The sequence below is a fragment of the Lycium barbarum genome, chromosome 10, assembly GCF_019175385.1.
Source record: "Lycium barbarum isolate Lr01 chromosome 10, ASM1917538v2, whole genome shotgun sequence".
Taxonomy (NCBI): Eukaryota; Viridiplantae; Streptophyta; class Magnoliopsida; order Solanales; family Solanaceae; genus Lycium; species Lycium barbarum.
In genome coordinates this window covers 34,496,776-34,513,849 of record NC_083346.1, presented here as the reverse complement: position 1 = coordinate 34,513,849, position 17,074 = coordinate 34,496,776, and positions in this window count along the sequence as shown.

Here is a 17,074-nt window from a genome sequence, read left to right as displayed (position 1 = left end):
TAGTTTAAGGTTGTTGAATGTTGATAATAAGTGTCTTGTTAGGAGTTAAAATCCTGAGTTGCTAAGAATTGTGATTAAACTTCATGACATTCCTTTTTCTGTGAGACTTGGTGACATGCATAGCTGGTCTTGGTGACATGCATAGCTGGTTCTTCTTTCTTTATTTCAAGTAGCAACTTACCTGAAATCATGTTGTGAATGTGCTCTTACTACTGTTTGACCAAAACAAAGGTTCATTTCTCTGTTTCTTTCCTGGGAATATAAAGTTGTACAGTTTCAGTCCATTTAATGTTGTTTAGTCCAGACCTCTTGGTTCTCCAATCCTATTGTAGTGATCATAAGCTATAGAATTTCTTCTCTTTGTCTACATCATTCTACTGTGCTTCTGTAATTACATTAAACAATTCTCATTTCCTGCTATGAGGTCTGTTAACATATGAAGTTGATGAATCACTTATTTAATGTGTATAAGAGTTAAAGTTAGACTTTAACTAACTTTGGTTTTGTCCTTGAATACTGTTGTAAGGGACAAAGTTTAGTTAAATGAATGGAATAACCTTGAGGTCTATAACTAAAATCATAGAGTGGGGATACACACAGAGTAGGTATAGGCTAATGAAAAGGAAGAGGAATATACACAAGGTATACACTTGGTATACACCTTACATGTGTATATCATAAATATACTATGTATATATAGGAGAATAGGCTAGTCATAGGTAGCATGTATATATGAGTAAAAGAAGATGATTTGTTTGTATCACCTATTTGACTATGTATCTTGAAGCTGTTATGTTATTTTTTTATACATCATTGCATTATCACATCTGCCTCAGTCTCTCTGTCATGACTTTTAAGTTTACTTTTAATGTTGTTTGCATTTAAATTACTTCCTATGTGGTGATGCTTGTGCATAAATTTGGGGCTCTAATTGTATACTATGGCAATACTGGGTTTTGACAGTTTGAGGTGGTTTAGGGGATAGGTCTAGTCACTCCCCGATATCCAGCCATGCCTAGGGTTTGTGAAACCTCTTGGAACTTGTGCGGTGTCGGGAATAAGGGTGGTGACAACCTTTTCCCTTTGGTATGGTATGATCTAGAGTTTTCAGTGAAACCAATAGTGTATGATCAAGTGCTTTAGTTGTGCACTTGTAATCAAATTGAATATATATATATATATATATATGCGTATAATTATGCTAGTAATAGGTTCATCAAACATAGACTAATTCGATTCCTTTTCCTTTTCCCCCTTTTCCTAATGCATGGCCATTCGGGCCAGAGTCCAACCAGCCTGTTGGGCCAAAGGCCCAATAGGAAATTTTCTTTCAAAACTGTTAAGTCCAAGAAGAGAAAAGGGAAGCTAATATTATTGAAGGCCCAGTCATGGGTGAGAATGGCATGAAGGCCCAACCATGGGTAAAAATGGTCCATTAGGGGTTTGGTACACCCCTAACTTATTCCTCTTTCTTTAAATTTTGTTTTGATGTTTTGTTTGATTAAAGTGTCGTATTTGTATGATTGTAAAACAAAACTCACATTATTATTTGAATCATTTATGGCTTGGACTAAGGATCTTAGGTAAATGGTATATATGCTGTTTAGTTCGACCTTAGGCCCCCCAACGTGATTTTAAAAAAAAAACCCGAATTAATATAAATGTTTTGTAAAAGAATAAAAAATGGCTAAAATTAGTAAGGGAAATGAAAATGATTAGTTTAATTTTACTAAAATATTATATATGTTTATCAGTTTTCCTAAGCAAAGAAAACCGGGCTTGACTTTTTAAAAACTAAATAGAACGTTTTTTTTCCAGTTGTAAATTCAGTTTTCAAAAGCTCTTTTTTAGTCTAGGTGAAAAAATAGGCTTCAAAATGCGCGTAAATGATATTCTTTTCAAATACCAGAAATAAGTTCTTTTGGACTAAAAAATTAGGCAGAAAACTATTTCTAGATTTATGCATATATAATATGTTTATATACCAAAACATACATGTTTTCTAGGTTCAATTCAGACGAAAAATTGAGGTTTTTGAGGGCTAAGGTCCAACTTAAAAATCACTTTTTTAGGCCCAACTTAACCAAGTTTTTCAGAAAGAGATAAGAGAAAATATGTTTTGGGCTGAGCCCAGTAAGTAATTAAAAATAAGACTTGGGCCAAAAAACCCAACTGATCTCAACCATTTTTTCAGCAAAAAGGGAACATAAGTTTGGGCCAAAGCCCATGTCAAAAACATTATTTCTTAGGTGATAAACAATTTGGTTTTAAAGATAAAATTCAAATACCAAGAGTTAGTTGGTTACATAATCAAATTCTTGTAAATTAAATCCATGTAAACTATTGTAAATATAAAGTTTTAGATAAGGATGTTCTAAAAAAACGTATTAAACGGATTAACCCGAACCTTGTATGAGCCAAGCATGAAAAAATTTATTCATCACACACTTTAAAAAGACTTTTTATCTTTACAAAAAAACTACTACGATCCTTATATATGAAAGGAACTAATGTTACTCGGATATTATAAATCCGAACCTAAATACCCTATATATAAAGGGAATATATTCAATTCTTTTTAAAAAAAATGATATGCAAAATGACAGACTTTTTTCGTGAAATAAACACCAAATACACAGTTCATGCAAATACTCACACGTTGGAATTCGAAGGTCAACCATATAGTACGGATCCTTAATACTAGGGTGCCTAACACCTTCCTTAGGGGATCACCAGAACCCTTACCTAGAACTTTAGATTAAGAAGGCTTTTTCACGGTGTATGAATAAACCCTTCCAAAACTAATTTTCCTAATTTTCTAAAAATTAGGTGGCGACTCTTTTAAAACAAAGTCCGAAAGAGCACCAACGATTTCGAAGTAGCTTTTCCGAGCGCTAACCTTGCCCGCGAAAATGCAAACCATAACAATAAGTAACAGTGATTATAGCGAAATCTTCTCATGTTGTAGGTCCGGTTAAGACCTAAGACTTGCCGGATTGCGCAGGAAGTGATTTATAAGATGATGGTATACTTTGAAGGACAAGTTTGTGCATGGTAGTGTATCCGTATATGCTTTACCTCATAAAACAGTTTCATTTTTTTTAAATGGAGCCACAGGTTGGATGATGATAGCTTAGATGTCAAACCCCACGGTGTAACTGGTTAAGAATTTAACTGCAGCGGGCATAAAATTCATCACTATAGTTTTGGACAGAAGAGAGCCTAAGGGCAAAATACCTAGGAGTTAGAAACATTTGATATCACCAAAGATGTGTTTTTTGTACAACTCATGTCTATGACTAAGAGATATGATGTGCTAAATGAGAACCAAGAGCAACCGATCTTGAATTTCAGGGAATGATTTTAATTTGTTCAGATTTTTTCACATCAGAACCAGAAAGTACTATGTTAGTAAATTCCTATAAGAAGCAGTTATTATTATGAGAAGAAAGATATGACAGTTCCCTCTCAGGTTATGTGACTAAGTGTTTACCTCGGATGTTTATAGTCGGATATGATTTTGAAGTGTATAGAAAGTTTGAGGTTAGTTGTTCCAATTTTTTTCGTTTAAGAAAAATGAAATTTCCCTAAGTGTGATTCATGTCTATAGTTCAGAAAAGATAGTATACAACCATAGAATAGTGTCGGATGATGAGGGAGTCAGAAATAACCTTATGCTTCAGTTTAGTATTCAGAGCAGAATAAGAGAATATGATGCTAGCAGGTGGTTAACAGAAGAATACTAAGTAAGATTTGAGTAGATACAGTGAATTAGCAATTTTCAACGGAGTTAGTAGAAGTACGATTTGATTTACTTATTCAAGTTAACACTAGTGAGTAGGTAACCGTTTGAATACACCGAATGTGTGTTAGAACCCAAAGGGTTTAAGTTAAACTTAAAGGATAGTGATAGTGGAAGAAGAAATCAGCTAAGTTGTAGGGAAGCAAACTACAAATGAATATCCTTTAAGAGTTATCGAAAAGGGGTTCCCTAAGATTGATAGTGTGAACAGAGTTAAATCATTATGATTGTATATGATAGTTGTGAATACATTAGTTCCCAATCCATGTAAGTAATTAAGTTTTCCTAGTAAGAAAGATTGCTCAGAAGTGAGTCGGAAGATGAGTCGTCAGTGACGTAAAGTGCAAAGAATTCATAAGATAAGGAAAGTTGTTTGGATCCCAACAAAAGAGGCAAGTACAAGACCTTAACATTTGGTCTAAGAGGGATATGTGAAAATCATCAGTAAGTCCAGTTGGACATTTGAAACCCAAATAGTTAGCATGGGATATGAAGAACAAAATGATATAAACGCCATTAGGAATGTTCCTGTAAGAAACACGGAGTGTGTAGAATGATCATCGAGCTTAATTATTGTTGATAAACCGATCATAGAAAAGCTATCAGATCATGCCCAGTTATGTGTCACAAAGGTAGTGTTATTGCATGAGATTCTAATCTTCAGGGTACTAGTAAAAGATATAGCGCACATCAATCTTACAAGTATTTCAGGAAGTATCTTAGAAAGAAATCAATTATGGATAGTTTAGCTCACGTCGAGGAAGACAAGAGAACTATGGTGAAAGAAGTCCGCCGCTTAGCAAATCTTGGAGTACTTTTAGACTCCAAGGATGGTGGAGTTGTTGTTCAAAACAGGGTTGAATCCTCCTTAGTAGCTGAAGTGAAGGAGAAACAATTTAGTGATCCCTACTAGTTGTAGCTGAAAGGGGGGAGGGGGATTCATAAGCATAAGATGACAGCTTTTGAACAAGGGGCAGATGATGGTACTTTAAGTTGCCAAGACAGATTCTGTGTTCCAGATGTAGATGGTCTCAGAGTGGGAATTATGTCAGAAGCTCATAATTCCATGTACTCTATTTATCCTGGTTCCACGAAGATGCATCATGATCTCAAGAGATGTTTTGGTGGAATGACAAGAAAAAGAATATAGCAAATTTTGTGGCCAAGTTTTCGATTTGTCAGCAGAAAAAAGCCTAGCACCAGAGGATGGATGGTTTAGCTCAGAGCATAGAAATTTCTGTTTGGAAATAGGAGATGATTAATATGGATTTCATAATAGGTTTGCCTCGCTCTTTTTAGAAGTACGATTCAATTTGAGTAATGTGGACCGACTCACCAAGTCAGCGCACTTTTTCCTAGTAAAGACCACAAATTCAGTAGAAGATTATGCCAAGTTGTACATTCAGGAGATCGTCCGATTGCATGGACCCTGTTGTCCATCATATCAGATCGTGGAGCTCAGTTTATAGCGAACATTTGAAAATCCTTTCAGAAAGTATTAGGCACAAGATTAAACCCCAACACAGCTTTTTATCCTCATACAGATGGCCAAGCGGAGCGTACTATTTAGACACTTGAGGATATGTTGAGGCATGCGTCTTTGATTTTAAATGCAATTAAGATGATAACTTACCTCTCATTGAGTTTGCCTATAACAATATCTATCACTCTAGTATCAAGATGGCACTGTTCGAAACTCTGTATGGGCGCAGGTGTAGATCGCCAATAGGTTGGTTTGAAGTTGGCGAAGCAGAATTGTTAAGACCAGATTTGGTTAACCGGGCTGTGGAGGAAGCCAAGTTAAGTCAGGATCATTTGAAAACGGCTCAGAGTTGCTATAAGTCCTTTCCAGACATACGTCGTAGAGATTTGGAATTTTAGGTTACTGATTGGGTGTTCTAGAAAGTTTCACCTTTGAAAGGTGTTATGAGATTTAGGAAGAAAGGAAAGCTTGGTCCCAGATACATTGGGAAGTATAGGATCCTACAAAGGATCTAGCAAGTAGCTTATGAGCTAGAGTTGCCACCAGAATTGACAGCTGTACACCCAGTATTTCATATATCTATGTTGAAGTAGTTCATGGAGGACCGGTCTCTGGTTGTTCCTATAGAGACACGGGAGTTAAAGACAGCATGTCTTACGAGGACATTGTAGTGGCTATCCTTGATCGTCAGGTTTTTAATGTTGAGAACTAAGGAGATCACTATGGAGAAATCAGAAAGCGCAGAAGCTACGTGGGAAGTTGAAGAGGACATGAAGTCCAGGTATCCCCATCTCTTTGAAGAGCAAGCAGAACATGTTGAAGGTAACTAACCTTTTCATTCAGACCTTATGTTATAATCTCAATGTCTTTCAGTATTCAGTCAGCCCAGTATTCAGTTAGCTCAGTATTCAGTCAGTTTAGTTGTCATACGATTCCGGTAATCATGTATTTATTCGGTTTAGTATGCATTTGTTCATATCACTTTAGTGATCACGTGTCTCAGCTAGTCAATTTCAGGTAGCTTCGTTACTGAGTAAACTACGTCGAAGTTTTCGTAGAGTGTCATAGTTAGTCACAATTATGGCAAAGACAATCATTCGAGGACGAATGATCCCATGGGGGAAGATAATGTAACACTCCATAAATTTAGATTAGGTGTGGATGTGTTAAATGAGTATTAATTGGACATTTTAGAGATGTGAAGTTTTATCGGGATGAGTATGGGTGGAAATGTTTTGGAATCAAGACGGATAGTGAGGTGTATAAGATTTGATAAAATCGACTAAGTTTTCAATAGCTCTGTCTTCCAGCCTGATTTTGTGAAATGTCGTTGGGAATTTAAGAACACTTTAAAAATGAAGTTGTAGCGCTTTGAAATACCTTTCCAACTGTCTAGGGTAGAGCCCAAACGGATTTCTGTACAAAGAGTTATGCCCATATTACTGAAGTCAGTGCAGTAGCACCCTTGCGTTGCAAGGGTGGTGCAAGAAGAAGCCTTCTCAGACCAAATTTTGCCCATGTACGACACCCTTTCTAGGTTACATATTTTATAAAAATATTTAAGGTTGGGGTTTATTTTCCCAACTTCCTCAAACATGAAAAATGACCTAGAAGGATATAGAACTCGCCCCAAGCCTCAATGTCACGACCCAACCGGAGGGCCATGATGGGCACCCGGAGCTAGCCCACCGGGCACCTCTCATCGTACATTCTCATTCATAGCTAGGTGAGACACATGGCCTATTAACAATTCTATGCCTCAATAATACCATTTCCAACCGCTAAAACACTTTTATATATCAACGTCAACAACTCTTCCATACACATATACACAAGCCGACGAGGCTGACAAAATAATGTACCAAAACATGAGCCGAAAGGCAAAAGACATCTACTATACATGATTGTCTACGAGCCTCTAAGAAGAGTATGAAACATCATCATAAGGATGGGACAGGGCCCCGACATACCCATATATACACAAAAGAATAGTACCCACAGCTGCAGCTCCGGATCAAATGGAGCTCCTCTAAGCAATCTCTGGATAAGCAGCCTAAGGATCAAGTCTATCTCCCTGTCCAGCCGTGGGCATGACGCAGTGTCCACAAGCAAAAGGACGTCAGTACGAATAATGTACTGAGTATGTAAAGCATAATTTATAGCATAATGGAAGCATGAGAAATCACATAAGATAGAAGAGTCATGGGAGGATAGAGCAATTTATACCTCTAGCGACGTTCATCGTATTTACTTACCCTCTTTCTAATGGGAACCTTCCATTTCATACACTTATACTTATAGTAGTATCATACCCGACTATAGAGGTTCGGTGTCTTACGTACCCGACCATAACAAGGTTCGGTGTTTTACATACCTGCCCTACCAAGGCTCAATGTTATCCGTATCCAACTGTAGTGGTGCACGCGCGATAGATATCATACCCGGGCATATAAGCTCGGTGTTCTTAATAATCATACTACATACGTATCCTCAACATCAACGTCTTCATCATTACTTCATTATATCCTTCCTTAAAGGATCCTCTATTATAGGATGAGACCAATGGTATCATGAGATTATCAAGAATCACGAGCCTTGGTGATTCTAAGAATAAAGTCATCTTGGAAGACATTATGGAACTCATGTGAAGGTATATAGAAATGGGATCATGCCTTAATGAAAGAAGGGTTAGCCTTGCATACCTCTTTGTCTTCTTAGCTACTTAACGTTCACCGCCCAAGCTTGAGAAATCTACATTTAAAAGGATTCATACCATGGTTAAGTCTTAGAGAAATTCTTAAATTCAAACTAGTACAACTCATGAACTAACAAAAATTGGGCAGCATTTCCCCTATTTCATCGACTTCCACCATATCGCAAAACAACTCCCAAACAACCATAATAACATCCACAACATCATAATCAAGTAGTCATATTCAATTAAGTCTCAAAGTTCATTCTCACATTCAACTTACATCAACAACTTCAAATCCACCCTTTGCAAAATTTTATACAACCCTTCCTTGTCACCATTAATACCCTTCATAGCAAGATTATGCCCATAGCATACTAAGAATCATGACTCAAGTTAGTTTACTACTCACAAACATCATGAAATCTACATATAGACCTCATCTTCAACTTTCTCCTTTCACCAAAGTTATTCAACAACTAAGCATTCTTAATAACATGAAATAAGCATGAAAACTAACCTTTTATCTCATAAGAATGAGCCTTGGAGCAAGTTATCAACTTGTATGAAAACCCTAGCTTCAATACTCAAGCTATTCTTGAAGTCTACTAATCCTAGTAAGCCTTCCAACACATGAATACCTTAATTCTTGCTATTTGATCTTTGTTTTCTCTTGGGTTTGAGTGGAATATGCTTGGAGAGGGTTTTAGAGCTTTGGCGACTAAGAGAAAATGTGGGAAATGAAATAATGAACAAGGGTGGCCATATATAACTAAAAAGAATTCTGGCCCGACCCAGATATACGACCAATTATACGGGTTGTATAAATTATACGGTCCATACAATTGGACCATATAATCCAACCAGAGATCCACCCCAATCTGGAATTACTCTACGGACCATTATACGGTCCGTACAAATGGTCGTACATCCTGGAAATTCCCGAAACTCATTCTCGTCGACTCGTTTGACTTCCGATCCTTATGGAACCTTCTTGGCACTTATGTAACACTTTATTAATCATCTAAGAGGCCCTATAGTAGCCCCTTAAGACATCACTAAATACATATCAAATCAACTATCGCGAAAACCCTTCCAAACATGACTTACATTTCACTTCCGTTAACAAACTTAGTCTTACATATTCATATGACTTCGAAATCTTATGGTACACACTTTAAGATATCTAATAATCTCCTTAATCTCGTAAGGACTTCGTATACACCTTAAGCTCGCAAAGTCTATTCCTAATGTAACAATCTGAAATCTCCGAGATGTAACACTCACGAACACTTCAAGGTAAGTATCAATGATGATTCTACGTTGATTTCAATTCCCCAATACCTTATTAACATGATTAAACCTTTCAAATCCATAGATAATCTATTGATACTTTGTTTTGGATGAAAGAAACCTAGAACACGAATTCAAGGGAATTGAAACAATACCTTCATCCTTTAATCGATTATAGTTTTGTACTGATGATTTTAGGCTCTAAGTTCATGAGACACGAGTTGATAAGTTTGATAGAAAAGTATGAACGGTTATAGGTTGGGTTGTTAATTGTTGATTTTTGATTAAGGGTGTTATTTTCTTATGACTGATGAAGAGTGATATTTATGATAGAATTATGAGATTGTAAAATCATCGAAAAGCAAGAGAATGGATTGTTGGGTGTAGAAACACCATTGATGAGAGTTGTGGAGCTTCATGCCCACCAAGTGTTTGATAAATTGTCTAGATGACAAAAACTTGAGTATTGTTGCTAATGTTGATTCCATTGACATATATTGATGCAGATTACCGTTGAGAAGGGTGAGGAAAATTGTATTACGCTCAAAGGCCGGAGTTAAGTTATGTGAAGCTAACTCTCTATGTTTGGGAATGTTAATGATTCTCCCTAAGCTATGTTTCTTTTAAAACATTACAAATTGTTTCAAAAATATAGTTAAGCTTAGTTCCTTCAATAGGTGCAGAATTTCTATTCTCTAGTTTTTAATTCATTCATGACTTTCATTCCGAACGTTGTGAGCTCAGTACGTAATTAATATAGACTTGTGTTTGATACCCATGAGTCTTAATCTAGAATACTCAGCATGTTATAAACATTTAAAGCTTCAGTTCTTGTAATCAGCTCATGAAAACATTTCTAGTGAATCATTGCTCAATATGTCAGTGTTGTACCTTTCAACATGATTCTCAGTTCTTTTATGTAAATTGTTTAATGTTGAACTACTGTATTTTGGGCTTGAGGCCACATTTTATGTGTACGTATACTTGGGCCCGAAGCCACAGATTTGTGCTCCTATATTGGGCCTAAGGCCACAAATTATGTTTTCAGTTAAATGGGTGATTCTCCATTCAAAACAAGAAGTATTCATATCCTTAATTCTTTTGTTCACTTCAGTTATTAGTTATCAGTTCAGTTTTAGTGCTTACAGTTCTTTCTTTCAGTTGCTTTACATACCAGTGCAATTCAAATGTACTGACGTCCCTTTTACCTAGGGCCTGCATTTAGCGATGCAGGTAACAATTAATAGGACAATGAATCTGCTCACCGGGATTTCCAGTATCAACTAATTGGTGAGCCCCAGTATTTTGGGGCATTATTATTATTTATAGTCTTTCAGTATTTTAACAGACAGTCAGGTATGTCGGGGGCCTTGGCCCGGCAACAGCCAGTGATTTCAGTACTTCATTAGAGGCTTCAGAGACTTGAGTTACAGTAAGACAGAGTCACAAGTTTGTCATGTTAAGCCATGTTGGCTACAATTTACGCTTCAGACTTATATCAGCATTTTCGCATTTTTTATATCACTCAAAATTTTTATATATCAACATGTGTTAGTTTATTTTCCGTAGTCAGTATGTTAAAATATCACATATTAATTCAACCAGTCAGTTGGTTCTCTCGGTCACATGTAGTTATGCAGCAGGTGCCATGTTACGTCCAGACCTAGGTTAGGGGCGTGACATGACCATTCTTTATCCTTTAGGAAAGGGTAATGTGGTAGCCGATGCTTTAAGCCAAAAGGTAGTGAGTATGGTGGCTTGGCACGTTTTGATTGTGGGAGAGCATCCTTTAGCCATAGATGTTCATTGTTTGGCTAATAATATGGTGAGAATCGCTATCTCAAAACCTGGAAAGGTACTAGCTTTTGTTAAGGCGAGGTCGTCTATTTTGGAGTAGATTAAGGACCAGCAGTTTAAGGATGTGAAATTGTGTAAGATTCGAGATAAGGTGCTAAGTGGGAAAGCTAATGAGGTTATTCTTGATGATAAGGGTGTCTTGAGGATTAAGGGATGCATTTGCATTCCTAGGGTTTGTGATTTGATTTCATTGATATTGAAGAAGGCTCATAGTTCCAGATACTGCATTCATCCTAGTGCTACAAAGATGTATCGTGACTTGAGATAGCATTACTAGTAGGGTAGGATGAAGAGTGATATAGTGGACTTCGTATCCCAATATTTGAATTGCCAGCAAGTAAAGTACAAGCACCAGCAACGGGGTGGTGTGACTCAAAGGATGCCCATTCCCGAGTCGAAGTGGGAAAGGATGGCAATGGATTTTGTGGTTGGCCTACCAAAGATTTTGGGCAAGTTTTATGCCATTTGGAATATTGTTGATAAGTTGACTAAGTTCGCGTACTTCATTCAAGTTCAGACCACTTAAAACTCGGAGAAGTTGGCTAGGATCTAGTCTAGAGAGATCGTCAGATTGAATGATATGCCCATTTCCATTATCTCAAATAGAGGTACTCAGTTCACTTCCTATTTTTGGATGACTTTGCATCAGGCATTGAGCACCCAGCTAGACCTTAGTATCGCTTTCCACCTGTAAACTGATGGTCAGTCCGAGAAGACTTTTTAGGGTTTAGAGGATATGTTACAGGCTTGTGTGATCGACTTTGGTAGTCATTGGGACTAGTTCTTACCTTTAGCTAAGTTCGCATAAAATAACTATCACTCGAGTATTGACATGGCTCAATTTGAGGCTTTGTATGGTAGGAAATGTCATTCTCTGATTGGATGGTTTGATGCTTTCGAGGTGAGACCTTGGGGTACTGGTTTGTTGAGAAAGTCCTTGGATAAGGTGAAGCTGATTCAGGAAAAGCTTCTTGCGGCTCAGAGTAGGGAAAATGAGCATGCGGATTGGAATGTCCAGGATTTAGAGTTCATGGTTGGTGATCAGGTTCTATTAAAGGTTTAGCCCATGAAGGATATGATGCAATATAGGAAGAAGGGAAAGTTGATCCCGAGGTTTATCGGTCCTCCCGAGATTCTTTGTCGTGTTGGTAAGGTGGGTTATGAGTTGGCTTTGCCACCAAGTCTTTCAACTATTCACACAGTATTCCATGTGTCTATGTTGAAGAAATACCATTCAGACGACTATTATATAATCTATTGGGACTCTGTATTGTTTGATCAAAATCTGTCCTTCGAGGAAAAATCGGTAGCAATCTTGGATAGGCAAGTGAGAAAGTTGAGTTCAAAAGAGATAGATTCAGTTAAGGTGCAATGGAAGCAGCGCCCAGTTGAGGAGGCTACATGGGAGACAAAGGCCAATATGCGTGCGAGATATCCCCAACTTTTTACTAACTTAGGCACCTTTTTGTTTTTCACTTCTTCTCCGTTAGAGGGCGAACAGTTGTTTAATTAGTATCTGATGTAATGTCCCATTTGATCGTTTAGGAATTTTTTACTCTTTTACCCCTGTTGACCCTTCCCCTAGCTTTGTTAGAGAGTGTGAGACTTGTGGAGATGGGTGAAACAGTCGCTGAGATGTAATGACCCATTTGATCGGATTCTAATGTATAATGACAATTTGATAGACTTCAACCGTTCGGAGGAAATTCGTAAAGGGAAGGCTTGAGTTGGATTGTTCGTGGCACTGCTCGGCACTTAGGTAGGTTATGGCTTACCTTGTGGTTAGACTTCGATTAGTGAAGCGCATGTAGCAGTAATTATTGACGGGGAATGGGTAATCAGCCTTCAAGCATGGTATGGAGGTGAAATCCAATTACGTTGGTTCCGTCAGCTATTATGTAGGCTTGTCTCCATGTGTGCTATATTTGTTATTTGTGTTTGCATTCATCTCTCTCTTGACATCTCACTTATCATAAGAAAAAAGAAAGGATATGGAAAATGGCTTGAAATTGTTTTGTGTGTTTCATGACAAGTAACGAATGAAATTTTGGTATGATTGTTGTTGATGTTGGTATCATCATGGCATACATTCTTACTTCATATGATTACATGAAATGAATTGTGATTTGAAATAATGATAAGTGAGAGAATGTAGCCTTCGAGATCTCTGCAAGAGAGCGTAAAAGAGAGATGAGAGTCCGTGATCCGAGATTATTATCGGAGCAGAATGTGTGCTCGTAATCTGAGGTCATTTATCGAAGCACGAGAGTGCTCGTTGGCCGAGGTCTTTTGCCGGGATGAGGGGTACATGGACTTCGCGGGTCCCCTGTGGGTCATGACTTTGAGGCATTGCCCTTAGCTTGTGTGCACGGTATGGAAAGTTGTCCATTGCATTGCAGATACACTCATTTATTTACATTAACTGATCTTATGTCGACTGATCTCATGCCTTGACTAATCTTATGCAATGACTAATCTTATGCCTTGACTGATCTTATACATTCACTGATCTTATACTTGAGACTGTTCATTAAGTGTACTTGATTGCTTATCTGCCTACCTGTTAGTTTATGCTTTTTATATACGTAAACTAATTTTGTCAGCCTATAAGGCTGACCAGTACTAGTGTTGTACTGATATTACTCTTGATTTACTCTTTTTTGAGTGTAGACTTTGTCACTAAATCCACGTTCCAGCCTTGCAAGTGATCCGGAGGCCTACCTACCGGAGATCTAGGGTGAGCATTTCCAGATCTGCAGCCCAGAGCCTCTTTCTCATTATATTTGTCATTTTGCACTCTTGAGACAGTATTGGTTAGTATTGAGAATTTAGTATTCTATCAAACTTGTATTTATGTTAGCGGCTCTTGTACTATGGTTCAGACTAGATTTTTGGGGTTTAATTCTTTGTATTTCTGCACATTACTTAGTATTTATATATCGAGACTGCTTATGTATTTATCTTAATTATTCGCAAGTTTTATTAAAAATAAGATAAATTAAGGGAAGGGTTCGCCCACCAGGGGGGTTATCGTTGGTGCGCGCTCGTCCCATGAGTTAGGTCGTGACACAATGCCTCGAATTATGCCATCTCAATGATTGGACGGTAACTGTTGTTGTAAGCAAACTCTGTCAAAGGCAAGAGCTGATTCCAATGACCACCAAAATTAATCACATGCCTGCAATATATTATCTAGGACCTGAATAGTGTGCTCGAGCTGACAATTAGTCTGAGGTTGAAATGATGTACTAAGCTCCAGTCGGGGACCAAAATCCTTTTGCATGGATCACTAGAAATGAGATGTAAACTGAGTGTCTCGATCTGATATTATAGAAATATGTACCCAATGCAAATGAACTATCTCTCAGATGTAGATTCTGGCCAACTTCTCTGAATTGTAGGCAGTCTGAACCGGTACAAAATGAGCCAACTTATTCAAACGATTCACAATAACCCAAAGAGAATCAAGTTCCCAAAACTCAATGGTAATTACCATAAAGTCCATAGCAATCTTCTCCCATTTCCACTCAGGTATAGGAATTCTCTGAGTAATTTCACCCAACTTTTGGTGCTCATACTTCACTTGTTGACAATTCAAACACCGAGACACAAATCCGAAATGTCCCTCTTCATATTGCAGCACAAATAACGTGGTGTAAAATCCCGATACATCTTTGTAGCTCCAGGATGAATAGAGTACCTCAAACTGTAAGCCTTTTCCATCATCAGCCTAGTCAGATCTCCAACCTGGGGAACATATATGCGATCATTTATCCTCAAAACCACATCATCATCATCCAGAATTTCCTCCCTTACTTTTCCTTTCAACACCTTGTCTCGAATTTTGCACAACTTTGCATCATCAAACTATCGGGATCTAATCTGTGCCAATAAAGAAGACCGTGCTTCCACACAAGCTAGAATCTTGCTAAGTTTTGAAATATCAAGTCTCACCATACTATTTTCCAAAGAATGAGCCTTTTAACCAAAGGTCACTCCCTAACCTGTAACGATGCTAGGCTACCAATACTCACCGCCTTTCAACTCAAGACATCCACCACTACGTTGACCTTGCCCAGGTGATAAATAATAGTCATGTCACAATACTTGATCATCTCTAACCATCTCCGCTACCTCAAGTTGAGATCACTCTGATTGAAAATGTGTTGAAGACTCTGATAATTAGTGAATACCTCACAATGCACACAATAGAAGTAGTGGCTCCAAATCTTCAATACATACTACCACTTCCAACTCTAAGTCATGGGTGGGGTAGTTCTTCTCATGCACCTTCAAAAACCTCGAAGCATAAGCTATAACTTTCCCTTTCTGCATTAAAACACAACAAAGGCCAACCCGTGAAGCATCACAATACACAGTAAAACTCTCTTCTTTCACGGGAAGAGTCAAAATCGAAGCTATAGTCAATAAAGTCTTGAGCTTTTGAAAGCTCGTCTCCCACTTATCCGACCACTAAAAAGGTACATTATTCTGAGTCAAACCTGGTTGAAAGAGATCCAATAGATGAAAACCCCTCTACAAACTGCTGATAGAAACTAATGAGGCCAACAAAACTCTGAATCTCTGTAACTGAAGTAGGCCTGAGCCAATCTGGATCTACATAAATCTTCTTGGTATCCACCATAATACCATCCTTGGTCACTAAATGACCCAAAAATGCCACAGAGTTGAGCCAAAACTCACACTTCAAAAACTTAACATACAACTACTTCTCCTTCAGAATCCCAAGCACGATCCTCAGATGCTGCTTGTGCTCCACTCTACTATGCGCGCATATCAAGATATCATCAATACAGACGATCATGAAAGAATACAAGTACTGTTACGACCCAGCTAGGGGCCGCGACGGGTACCCGGGGCTAGCCACCGAGCACCACTCGTTCTACTACTCATCTTACTCATTTAGTGCTCTTTTATCAATTTATATTCAAATCGTAGGAAAAGTCATCTTTCATTTGAGAACATAAAAATACTTTTATATGCATAAGCCTCTCGGCTATCAAAATAATACATATACACATAGTAATAAATCGTGAGACCATCTAACCCACACTGCGTATCTACGAGCCTCTACTGGAGTGCTATACATAAGGACGGGACAGGACCCCGTCATGCCCAAAAATACATATACATGACTATATACGCAAAAGAATAATCAAGCACCTCCGGAACAAAGGAGTGCTTCCAATCGGCAGACAGCTACTACGAATTTGGGTCAAGCTCTCCTCCCTGTCTACCTGTGGGCATGAACACAGCGTCCAAAGAAAATGGACGTCAGTACGAACATTGTACTGAGTATGAGAGGCATAAACAATGAAATAAGGCAATGATGTAAAAGAAGTATCAATGTGGAATAATTGTATCTGACTGTCAAGGGTAAAAGAAATAGTGCATGCTAGCTTACTCATAATCATCATCATGTCATGTATGCATAAATATATAAGCTGCCCATCCATATAGGATCGGTGTGATAATCATAACATCAGCCTTTGTCCAGGCCTCCCGCGTCCGGGGTATTATATCATGCCGCCCACTAGTGGTGTCTGCCCATGCCATTTGGCCATGGTGTATCGTATAGCTGCCCGCCTTAGCGATGACTGCCCGGCCAAATAGGCGCGGTGTTATATCATCATCATGCATGCTCATCATAATATGCTTATCGTAACATACTTATCGTAACATACATGCATAGGGCTTAAGAACAACTTTACTTTATCGGGGTGACGTAATGTCGTGATCCCCCGATTTCATTATGGAGCAATTATTGACATCCTGCCTCACCTTGAAGGAAGTAGCATATAAGGTGAGTGTAAGAAATAGATAACATCAGTATCATTATAGGACTCATTATATCATATTTCTTGTCCTATATTGCCACTCATAGATATGGGCTTTTAGCTATCCGGAATATAGGAACTCATGAAGA